General features: G+C 40.2%; 1 protein-coding gene across 3 annotated transcripts in view; it reads left to right on the forward strand.

Annotated features, from left to right (window-relative positions):
• Positions 1–10,504, forward strand: part of LOC102045719 (potassium voltage-gated channel subfamily A member 5) — a 29,407-nt gene extending 18,903 nt beyond the window's left edge. The window contains exons 3-4 of one of the 3 annotated variants that reach the window (XM_027815023.2): positions 7,342–7,472; positions 9,808–10,504. The gene's annotated coding sequence lies outside the window, so the exon portion shown is untranslated. The remainder of the gene's footprint in view (positions 1–7,341; positions 7,473–9,807) is intronic. The other 2 variants (XM_027815022.2, XM_014285635.3) reach the window with 2 other exon arrangements.
• Positions 10,505–12,017: the final 1,513 nt, after the last annotated feature.

Genomic DNA, 12,017 nt, shown 5'->3' on the forward strand with positions numbered 1-12,017 from the left:
GTATGTTAGAATAGCCAAATAATGGCATGCAGGCAGTATGCAAAATCATTTTGCATGAAGGGATTTCAAAAAGCTTCCCCAAAAGCTACCTACAAATTATTAACTCACATTTGGGGACCATCTGCCTAGTGGCTTTTCAAAATAATGCTATAAGCCCACAGGCTGAAAGCAAGGAAGATCTTACAAAAGCATATTTTCCAGAAAAAAAAAAAAAAAAAAGGCAAATCCCCAAAGAGTTGAGCCTTACCTTTTGTTATCCCCATAGGTGATAAATCATAAGGTATTTGGGAACAGAAGTGTATCCGGGGCATTGCCACAAGATATGTTCTGAGAATCATCTTGCAGTTTCTATTGCAGAATTTTGGTCTATTTTGGTGCAGCTACATTTGTTTGGGGAAAACACAGTGTATGTGACAGGGTCATTACTATGACTTTTCAGGCTTTGAAATCAGGAATTTACAGCAATTTTCCTGCTCTAGAGAAAGACCAGGTATTGGAGATAGAGTTTTTCTAAAACTAAGGCTTCATCTACATGGGAACACTTGGGAAGTGTAAGCTGATTAAAAAACCCGCTAGATCTGAAGTACGATGGCTTGAAATGGAACATACTCCTCTGAATTATCACATTTGGAATAAAGGTAGGCCTAACTCGTGTAACAGTCCAGAATACTGAAACAAACTTAATCTTTGTTTTTTTAAGGGAGAATGACTGTGCAGAGATTAATCGGAATAGACATGACTTTTCCATAGGTAGGCAATCCCCATTTTTACAAGTCATCTGAGAAGTCAGGAAAGACACTGAAAGTTGTTGGAAACAGACAGATGTGCCTTCTCTATAAGCTGCTGTACACAAAGAGCACAATTCAACAAGGTGCTGAGCAATGTTTTTTAGGTGCTAAATTCCTTTTGTCATCTGTGGTCATTGAAGGCAATTGGTATCACCCATGATGGCATTGAGAATGACCTGTGCTGCTCAATATGCAGAGACATCATAGGTCTTACTAAATTTCATGAGTATTGAATGAAAAGTAACATAATCCTATAAGGTATGAAAAAACTTTTACTATTCTTACCTGCAAAACATGCTGGTAAAGGGAACTTGGGCCAGAGAGATGCTTGCTGCACCCTTATTTGATGCAAATTGTGTTTGGACTCTGAAGGACTGTTCCTCTACTGTAAAACTGAATGGAAATTTTGCAACTGGCTTCAGCAGATGTAGGATCAAATAGTACTACTGCTGCTGCTTTCAGTAAACTTCCCACTGCTGGTGGGACAGAGTAGCAGTCAGTCTCAGCCTTGTTCTGAACTGGTGAAAAAAATCACAGAAAGCACACTTTGAGAAAGAGTGGGGATGAGATAATTGTTATTCACTGTCAGCTCTGAGACTAAATTACAATTCAGTCTGTTTCTGTGCTTTCTAGAAAGGCATCAAATGGCATTATGTAAGGCTGGGTGTCACTGTCAGTAGATAATACTTAACCTGGAAAAAACGGAGCTGCAGAAGGTGGAAGGAATGTGAGGCAAATGGGACTTTTGGACTTCCCTTAAGAAAACTTTTCTGAGGGCTTACAGGTAATAAACTGATGTTTAAAGGCCTTGCATCGCATCACAGCATGCCATGCGGGTACCAGGTATTTGAAAAGAGAGATGGAATAGCAATCTATTCCATGTTTTTATTGTCTGTAGTTTATAATCTGGATATTCTCATAAGTGTCCTGTCCCTTTGGAATCCATTTAAGTGCTTGGCCTGTATGATTGCCTGTGTCACTAAGTTCCCTAGCTTAATTACATTTTGTATAAAAAGGTAATTCCTTTTCGTGTTTTTAAATTTTCTGCTTTATATGTTAGGCACTTTCTGTGGATTTTTTTTTTTTCCAGGGAACAAAAAGTCCCAGTCTATCAGATTTACCAGGTACTATGTAGAATACATTTTTCCCAGAGTGTGTACCCTTTATAAGGCAAATAACCCAGCCTTTCCAACTTCTAGTATGCCAGTTTATTGAAGCCCTGGACCATTAGCATGTTTCCTATAAGCCTTCTCATCTGTTTTAAGCTCCAGCATCTAAAGCTGCACACAGGATCTCAAAAGTGGCTGATCCACTGATGCATGTAAAGATGATGTGACATTTTCAGCTTCATTCTCTTTTCCACAGGTCCCCTAGCATCTTTGTAGTTTTGATTGCAGCTTGCGTAGTCATCACAAGCCTTCACCCTGCAGGTAATGAAAGCCATGTCTACACTGGTGGGCTTTCTCAGTCGCTGAAGTAGAGCACTGACCCAAAGTTGAGTTGAACTTGAATGTTCACTGTGGCAGTGTCAGGCTGATTCAGATTTAAATGGTAATGTTGAACGTTTGGGCTAGCTTCTTGTCAAACAGCCTGTTTAGACTTAGCCAGAGGTGCTCTAGCCTTTTTTTGAAACATATACAGATCTCTTTAATACATTTGAGGGTATTTTCTTTACAAATTATGCCACTGCAAGTTTCACTGGTGGTTTTGGTGTGTATTCATCTAGATCTTTCCTCTTTCTCTGAAGGACCTCAAAATTCCTTTTTGTCCCAACTGGTGTAGATAAATAGAGCATTTGCAGGCTACACTACCTCACTTCTGCCTTTCCAGAGAAAATGTAAATATTCAGCAAAACAAGGTCATTGAGAACCCTTGCGTGGCCTTCTCCCACGATCACACCAGATCTGTCACTGACAGTGGACATTCAGCCTTCCTTGAAGCAAGTGCAGACTTCACAGGAACAAATGACGAATGCATCCACTGGAAGTCTGTCCTTTGAATATGAACTAGAAGGTCAGGACCTGCTGGGACCTAGCTGTGTTATCCAGTTGTTGCTGTAGATTTTAGGAGGCCAAGCTAGGCTGCCGAGTGCTTGAAGTTAAGAGGAACAACAGTGAATGATTAAGGACTCCATTGGGTACCTTCTGTGTCCATTAGCCATTCTGAGCACCATAATCTTATTCCTGAGATGTTCAAGTGTTGTCGTGAAAGTATCTCTGTGTCTTGGTTGTGGGTGTGTGGGACTCTCCTGAAACAGGCTTTCATTTTTTGCTCTTTTTCCTTTGTGAGTGGCCTGGTTCTTTGTACAACTACCAAAGCCGTTAGCAAGACTGCCTTATCAAGCTGTCCTGCTAATTTTGACAGCCTCTGTGAGGCTGAGAGACAACACCTCCTACGGGCTCTAGCAACACCTATTGAAGTTACATACTGTCAGACTCAACATTGCCTTGCCAGCCTGAATTTGCAGATAGTCAGGTGGTAGCTGCAGGAACCAGGAACCTGACTCGATACTATGTTATATTAAGGGAGCTGGTATTTTTCTGATGTGTTTTTCTGATGTGGATGTGCTCCTGGTCTACATTCCCAGTTCATAAAGTCTGCCCTCACAGAGGCTGTGCAGAAGTGGGAGCAGAGGAAAAGTGATGCCTCCAAATGATTGCTCTCATACTGCTGAACGTATCAGGGCTGATCTAATTAAACTGCATGCATGCAAATGAGAGAGCTAATCTAACCCTTACCGTGGCAGTCAAAACATGCAGTTTAGGTAAATGCCAGTATCACCTTAAAAATTGTAGTCCCGGTCCTGATACAGCTGAAGACACTTGGTGCTGTGCCACTGCCTTCACGGGGGTCAGAACTGAGCTCACGTTCTATTTTAGACAGATCACAGTTCAAGGAGAGGGTACTGACCTCTGTAAATAACTTAAAACTGAATCCAGTTGCCACAGCATCAGGCAATTTCTTAGGAAAGTTTGTTAGGCTTTGCAATATCAGTACTGGGTCTCAGAGGTATATTTACTGAATTACTCTTTTGATAAAACCCCTTAATAAGCAAGTCTGTCTGCTCGCCATCTGGTGCTGATCTTACTTAAAATACAGTGAGATTGGCAACTAATTAATTCATGGACAGAATAAGTATAAAAGTTGCATAAATCCATTAATACTGGTAAATTCAAAACTTTCTTGTAGTTTCTTGGGGAAAAAAACAAAACTATGAACCTTTCCTCTTAGGACAGAAACTCTTTGTAAGATAGAGAAATATCTCACACACTTCTGGTGCCAAAATATCGAGTAGGGATGTTTGGTTTTTTCAGATTCCTTTCCTATTAATTCTTGTTCCAAATATAGTACTATGCGTGTCTTGAAACTGGTTACGCTTTATGTTCAAGGCAAAATTCTTGCGCTTTAAAGATTCAGTTTTATCTTTAAAGGCTTTAATCTTGCATCAATAACTGTAAGTGCTTTCCAGTGATGCACTCTGATGGTGGGCCTCCATTTGCCATGAAGATACAGTTACACGCGATGCAGGGTGCAGACGTTAGGCAAATTGATCAGTGCTATCCAGAAATTATAGTGATTATATATACTTTAGGATTTAATTTACCTTCTAGGTCTCAACTCCTTCTTCTGACTCACTAAAGGAAAAAAAAATATTTTTTTTCTAGAATCCCCACTAAAAATCTTGTTTAAAATGAGTATGGGAAATCCACTAGCAGATAAAGATGAAAATTCCCAGGCATAGGATTAAACTGGGATGAGTTCAGAAAAGCACATGCATGGGTTTATGGCTTAACAGCGACAAAAGACATTTTTTCAGGTAGGGATGTAAATATCCAAACCAGAAGGCTGTATTGACACAGACCAACAGTCACAGAATCAGAGCTTTGCTGACCTTCTCATTGAATGATCAGCATGGGGAAGGGGGTTGGTCTTGATGTCTCAGGCTATCAGAGATGAATGAAACCTCCTGGAGGCCTGGGGACTCTAAATTGAAACAGGCATGTTTACACGAAAAATGTCTCTTCTGAGGACCTAACATCCTCTAAAGAAAACAGTTCATTGAGAAAGTTCCTTGCTTTGCTCTATTCTGTATACCAGTTGACTACAACTGAGCACAATGGACTGTGTCCCTGCATCTTCCTTTCCTTGTATTCGGAGGAGATGAGTGGGGGGAGGTGAAGAGACCCGGCACCAGCTATATGTGAATGGAGAGCTCTTCTTAGAAGTGGTTTCCTGAGTGTTCTGAGCAATTGCTTTCCTGGCCTGTTTTGCTCCTCAGATGATAAGACAAAGCTGAAAAGTAAGATACTGTAAGAGTCCGTGTTAATTTGTACAGTCAACTTAGAAGAGCTGCAGGCAAATACAGGTTCAGGACAAGAGGTTGCAGCTCAGGATGAACATCACTTTAAAGAACTGCTGATCAGAGTTTGACAAGCAAAAACTTGTTTAAGTCAGTAGTAGCAAGGAGCCTGTCTATTGAACAGAAAGCTCACAGCCGCTCACAGCAGGACCCTGCTGCTTTAACAAGATTTTCTCTGGCTGCCCCGATTCCCTTTAGCTTGTTTGTTGTTGTTGTTTTTGTTTTTCTTGGTAATCATCTTTCAAACTGCAGCAGCATTTGTTGTCCTGAGGTGCTAACTCTGGTGGAAGAGATTCTAGTGGAAGCTTCTACTGCAGTTTGTCCAGGCTTCATTTCAGGTCACTAATCACATCCTCCTCAGGCTCTCCTCAGGCTCTTGCGTTGATTGTCTTCCAGCTGGAGGAATTTTCTGAGAGAAATGACATGACTGGTGTTTTGAGGTCACATTTCTAGATTGAGAGTGGACTGAGGGAAGCTTCTGCCCTTTGGATTCAGGGAAGACCTGACATTTGAATGTGGCGTGGATGTGCAAGCCTTCAGTCTTCCTTCTCTACCATGCACATCTGCTGCCCTCCAGGCAGCCAGTTACATTGAGAATGGACAAGAGAGCAGAGGATGTGATGGGTGACTTGAGGTGGCGTCTGGATGCTGAGCAGCAAAGTGTTTCTGCTGGATTAGGCTACTTCACCAACAAAAGACTCATTGACTGTTCTCTCAGTCACCATCAGAAATCCATGTGGAGGACTTGAGGTTACAGGATAGGAAATTTGTCCCAAGGCACATATGGAGTAAAACATGCTTTATGTTTCCCAGTGTTACCTGAATAACCAGATTTGACAGAGAGGAAAAGCAGGAGGCCAGGGAATCTAAAGGCATGGAATGAAGGGCTAGCTGAGATCCTTTGGTACCTTTTTCTGTGAAAGCTGGAATAACGCAGTGGAGCATGAATGATCATTCTGCTAACTTTGCTCTAGAACCAAGCTGACTCCTACCTACCACCTCAGCAAAAAGGCAGATTACTTTGGCTAGATACATGATAAGATCCTTAAGAGCTCATTGCTCTAGTACCTATATGAGAGGAATCTTGCTACTGAGTGGAATTCTCTTCCCTGAGTTAGGATTTTACTGCCTTTTCCCCCAGATAAGTGCCTTTTTTTGGCTGATGTGGATATTCTGTGGGCAAAGCTTCTTTCACTCCATCCAATGAGGTTCCTTTTCTAAAGTGTCAGGGGGAAAAAAGGAGAACACATCACCTTCTAGCCTGAGATTTTCTAGCTATTTTCTGGTAAGAATATTTTTTGAAGGATGATGTGGTTCTGATTGCTGATTCAAATGGTGTTGAAGTACTCCCTTAGCCTAGGGAATATGTGCTTGTTCGTGTAAAGAGTGAAACCTCTTTGATCTTGGATTTTGACTGCTTAGAAAATGCCCTTGGGAAGACTATGATGAAAGTTCAGATACAGGCAGGAATTGGGATTCATGAGCAAGGGCGCTTAACTAGGAGGTAAGGGAAAATAATTATGCTCCCTGTGATCTCCCTAATTTCTGGGGTATGGTAGAACTTAGGTTCCTGATTAGTGAACACCATGTTACTTCTGGATTTAAAGAGAGGCCACAGCCTAGGCACTTGGAAAACTGAGTCCACTAAGAAGTATGAGTGCAGGATTATACAGCAACAGGCTGAACTGGAATTTTGATTTTCTATATTGTGGATCACAGTAGCTGTTCATGCAATTAGTAAGGATTTAAGCATCTAATTCCTCTTGTGACCTGGCCTTCCCATCCCATGCCAAGTAACTGGCTTGGACTCATGAAGCATAGATCCTTGCTGGTCTGTCCGGTGTGGCATTGAAGACCATATCCCTGAGGTGATTAAGTTAATGAGGAAATGTGTAAGGAACAGCTTTTTTACTGATGTTGAATTTCATTAACGTGTCTCACAAGAGCCCTTTATCATCTCACAGGGTAAGTCCTGTAATTTTTCTAATGGTTTGTGCAGTGGCAGCTTTCGTGTGACTATTTGTAACTTGGAACACTTTTGGCACCTTATTTCCAGCGATGTCACCAAAGCTGTAAAAAAAGGAAGAACTGCAACCCTCACAAATACTGAAGACAGTTTGCTAAAGAGGCTGTAATAATCACAGCAGTTACGCGATAAATCAGTAAGTGATGTTGTCTCTCTTTGTTTTTAAGAGCAACCTGGAGCTCATGCGGTAGCGCTGTTCTCCAGATGGCTTTCCACGGCATCGTCTTCCATAACACACCAGTGAGCCACGAGACTGAGACAGAAATTCCAGTGTGGGGAGGGTGTGAGTCATGAGATGGTGAGTGAAAGAAGCAGCAGGATAAAAATAACAGAGCACAGTATGATGCAGAATATTAATCTCTTACCCTGTGTTATCCTAGTTTGTATTACATACACTACTATGTTGTACCATAGATGCTCTACTACTAAAACCAGATCTCTCTATGCTACTCTGAAAGATTATGGTTTAGGATGCCAGATTGCAGGGACTTCTAATACTTGTGCCTTTAAGTTGGCTAAAAATTTGTAATCAAGAAGTTGCTGCAATAGAAGATATATAATCAAAGAGTGTCAAAATGCCACTTCTGCAACATAGTTATTCTGCTTTATATGAAAAGTTCATCAAGTTCAGTTAATTTAACATCAATTGAATAAATTTATGCAAAAAATAAAATTATAACTCTTTTAAAAAGTCCTTCTTTTTTTTCAACCTTCTTCTTCTTTCTTCAGGAGGACAAAAGAAAGAAAAGTATAAAAATACTGTGAAAAACTGTCATAAAATTAAACATGAATCAGTAGAAAAAAGGTAAAAAAAGTAGAATCAGTAAAATCAGAAGAAAGCCTAGGTATTTTATTTTGAAATGTGAATCCCTATTTTTCTCCTCAAATCTGCCATTCTGTGCTGGCTGAGCTTAATTCTGACATCACTCACAACAAAATCAGGAGCCCTTCTAGGGAGCTATTGTTTCCAGCTCAGCTAATTTGAAGTATCTAACCCAGTCACCTTGACATCTCCTATAATCAGTGGAGCAAGACAGTGATCTTCAGAGAGCTATTCAGAGCTTAGGAAGCCTATTACCATGTTATTTTTCAATTTGGTCAGGAATCTGGGCATCATAAAGACAGCAGGAGTTTTTCCTTTAACTTCAAAGGGTGCCAGCTCTGGCACTGAGTCTGCAGATTAACTGCAGATTAACGCATAGACAGCTTTTTTGATAGAAACTGTCTTTTTTATTTGGGAGTGGGGAGAAATGTTTATTTTATTTCACACAGATTCAGTTCAAAGTCTTTCAAATGGATTTCATTTTGCTGTTTTTGCATGTAAGTCATCTTTGGGCTTTGTCAGGGCTTTGGAAAACTTTACCAAAACTAGGGAACATACAAATGACAGGGCAACCTTCCCTGACAAACAGTGAGGTGGCCGTGTGGTCCCTGTGCTACAGCACTGGGAATGTGAATTACCAGTCTTGTAGGGCTCTCCCTCCTCTTTGCCCTTTCAGGGCTACCTGGTGAAGTGAAGCGTTTGCACACACACTGAAAAAAGATGCCGTTTAATGATGATCAATTTAAGGCAGATGTGTCTGTAAAGCAGTATGGTGTAGGTGTGCTGTTATGGTCAGAATACTGCTTGCTCCCTTTCAGACCCTGCTGAAACCGATTACTTTGATACCACTAAGTTCAATCTACTTTAAAATATCCCTTTTTTTTCTTCTTCTTTTTTTTTTTTTTTCCCCTGTTTTGTCTTACAGAGGCTGCCTGGGAAGCTACTTGGGAATATCTTTTCTGTTTTTAAAATACTGTTCTTAAGCAATCTTCTGTTACTTTTTACATTTGTATTTCCATCTATTTAACTTATTCTTGTATACCAAGTCTTTATTTTCCAATACGTAAAGAAAAAAACACACTTATTTTTGAAGTTATGCAAAAATGGAAGTCATTGTAATCATGATTTGATGTCCTTGGAACACATTTTATTTACTATTCAATAGCCACTGTTTTTATTAGGACATTGTTTGAACGTAACTTTAAGCCCAATAAAGTTTCAGGACTAATCTCCTGGGAGAGGATATTTATGGTCCCTATTTTCAGAGAGGGAGACTGGAAGTAGAAAAAGGCTTAAGTATTAGGCCTTGGTTCAACTCAGGAGTCAGGGGATATCTGTCCATTGCAAGTAGTCATTTGTCCAGTTGAAGCAGTCAGTTGCACGTGCAAATGCCCAGCTTGAAGGGGTGGTCGCACCCAGTGTAGTCACTGCAAGCAGAAACGTGGGCCATGGATTGTGTGTGTTACTGCAGTGGAACTGACCTATTTTTCTGGAGAGAAAAAACCCCAGCAACCTACCATAAAAATCTAATTTGCAAGAACTGTAAAAGTAGAAACAGTACTGTTTTTCTCTAGGGTATTTGGTTATGCAAACAAATTGATGAAGACAACATTTCCAGCAGGGAGACCACTGAGGGTGCTTGGTGTCACTCAATTAATATTAATGCCCTTGAAAAGAATGTGAAATAACGGTGCATCTTTCACTTGGTTCTAAGCCATAATTCTGTATCCAGTGTGGAGCCTAACGATTTGCTGTTGATATTTACTGTAGCTTTTCGTATTACAGAAGTCTGTTTGCTTTCCTCCTGCAGATACTGACCATTAGGAAGACACTGCTGCAGAGACTGAAACCAAACCCATTTATTCCTTCTTCTCACATCATCTTGGGTTAGAAGTTGCCGAAAAATATTCTCCTGGATAAATAACTGTGATGTCCCCATCAAGAACATGTTCTCAGTGAGTTGGATTTCTTCATTCAAATTATTGAAAATCTCTTCTGCTTGGAGGTTTCTCTAGTAGAGGAATTGTTCGGCACCACAGAAGCAGTGTGCAGGGGTCCCATAAAAGTTTAAATGCTTTGAACTCACTCCCCGGCACAAGAAGACTTTACTAGTTGACATTTTGTTTGGAAATAAATGAGTTCATGTCATAGTTCGGGCATCTTTCCCCATGGTTCTTACATATCAGTTTCTCATAATTCTGGAAGAAGATTCAAGTGTTTGTTCTTTTTGTTTTATTGGCATTCATCTTTGTTTATTTATTTTGTATTCTTGAGATGTGTTGCATCTCTGCAGTTTGTATTTCTACTTTTAGCGTAAAAAGCTGTACAAAAAGTCTAGAATGCATCTGAAGATTAGTCTAATTTTTCATGTGACTTTGACTTGAACATTTTCCTGTTTATGTTTATATTGGTATTTCAAAAATGTGCATTACCTGTATTCTTCATGCCTTTTTCCCATCTATAACTCAATAAAATTATGTCCCCATTCTGCAGAACCATATCACATGTGCATAACAGTGATAACAATTTTTGAATAATGATGACTGATAATCGTAAATGGGTTAATCTACGTATATATTTATATCTATATCTAATCTATATCTATCTGTCACAGCCTGAAATTCTTCTGATTTGAGATTGTGAATGGTGAATATGTGAAATGTGAATAGGATTTGAGATGGTGAAAAAATTCCCAGTAAGTGGTAAGCTCAGCTCAGGAATACTTCTTCATGAGGCTATTTGGACTTGAAAGGTAGATTTTCCTGTTCCCCGAAGGTGTATGTCCCTTATTTCAATTCTCATAATGGCTAAGTTTAGAACTGGCATTAGCCATGTGAGTCAATGCAGTGTTACCCATTTCATCAGGGTGCATGTGTCTTTTATGTCACTACAGCTCAGGAATAGATAAATGGCTGCAATATGTCCTTTGTCACAGAATCTGCAAGTGGATTCTTAAGGAATGGTAGCTTAACCTTTCAGAGCCCCCAGTCACTGTGTGATCGAGAAGGGATATAGCCCAGGAAATCTGCCACTGGCCTGGAACAGCAAAGGCTTGGGTTGCATTGAATGGCCTAGCATGGGTGTTCTTTGTGAGAACAGGTACGTTAGATGAGTTCCAAGCATATGGCTCTCATTGGAAGTTAACAGATACTAATTTGAGTACAGTGCCTCTAATTTCTGTGAGGACCCACATCCTGCTGACTTATTCATGGACGCTACATTTAAGGCAGAGCACAGACGAAACCAAAGTCTTCTGATGAATAGCTGTTTAGGGAATGAGCCCAGTGAGCACCAAAGCAGCAGATCCAAGGGTTGGAGGTTGTTTTGCTCCACCATTTGAAGTTAATGAAAAAGAGAAGGATCTGAGAAGTTTGTGTGAGGAAAGTACTTCCCTGTGCTAGTTTTTGAACTGAATGCTGTAGGACCTGGGTGTGCCTTTTTTCAGAGTCTTGAAGGCAGATTCTCTGCTGGCAGGAACTAGCCTAATTTCTTTGACGTTAGTGGAACTCTTCTGATTTATACCCACTGAAACCCTGAGAGCTTAGCTGCATTTAAATTAAACTTGTTTATATGAAGCACAACCTTTTAAAAGGAATTTGTTTTGGGTTCTTTTTAATCCTTTCTAGTGAGGAACAGAGTAACTCGACCTGGGGAATCTGTGGGCTGATGCAAGCTGCTTTAGGCCTTTAACTGGTGGACCTTCACCCTTGTCAAGGATATTAAAGATTTTTTATTTTGTTTTGCAGTGAGTACGTCTAATGAGGTGCTCAGTTCTGTGCTTAAGTGTAGCTGTAGCTGACATGAACAGACTGAACACACACATTGAGGTCTGAGGCTTTAATGAGTAGATTTTTGAGTGTCTGGAAATAGGCTTTGATCTTAGAGTGAACTTACCAAACTTCTGTGGGCTATAAACATTCATAGACATTAAATTCCCCCAGAGCAAGGATATGAAACCATCCAATGTCTCTTCTGCTTTGTGGAGATTCAGCTTTTCTTGGCATATTTCTTAGAAGATGT

This window comes from Falco cherrug, chromosome 5 (assembly GCF_023634085.1).
Source record: "Falco cherrug isolate bFalChe1 chromosome 5, bFalChe1.pri, whole genome shotgun sequence".
Lineage (NCBI taxonomy): Eukaryota > Metazoa > Chordata > Aves > Falconiformes > Falconidae > Falco > Falco cherrug.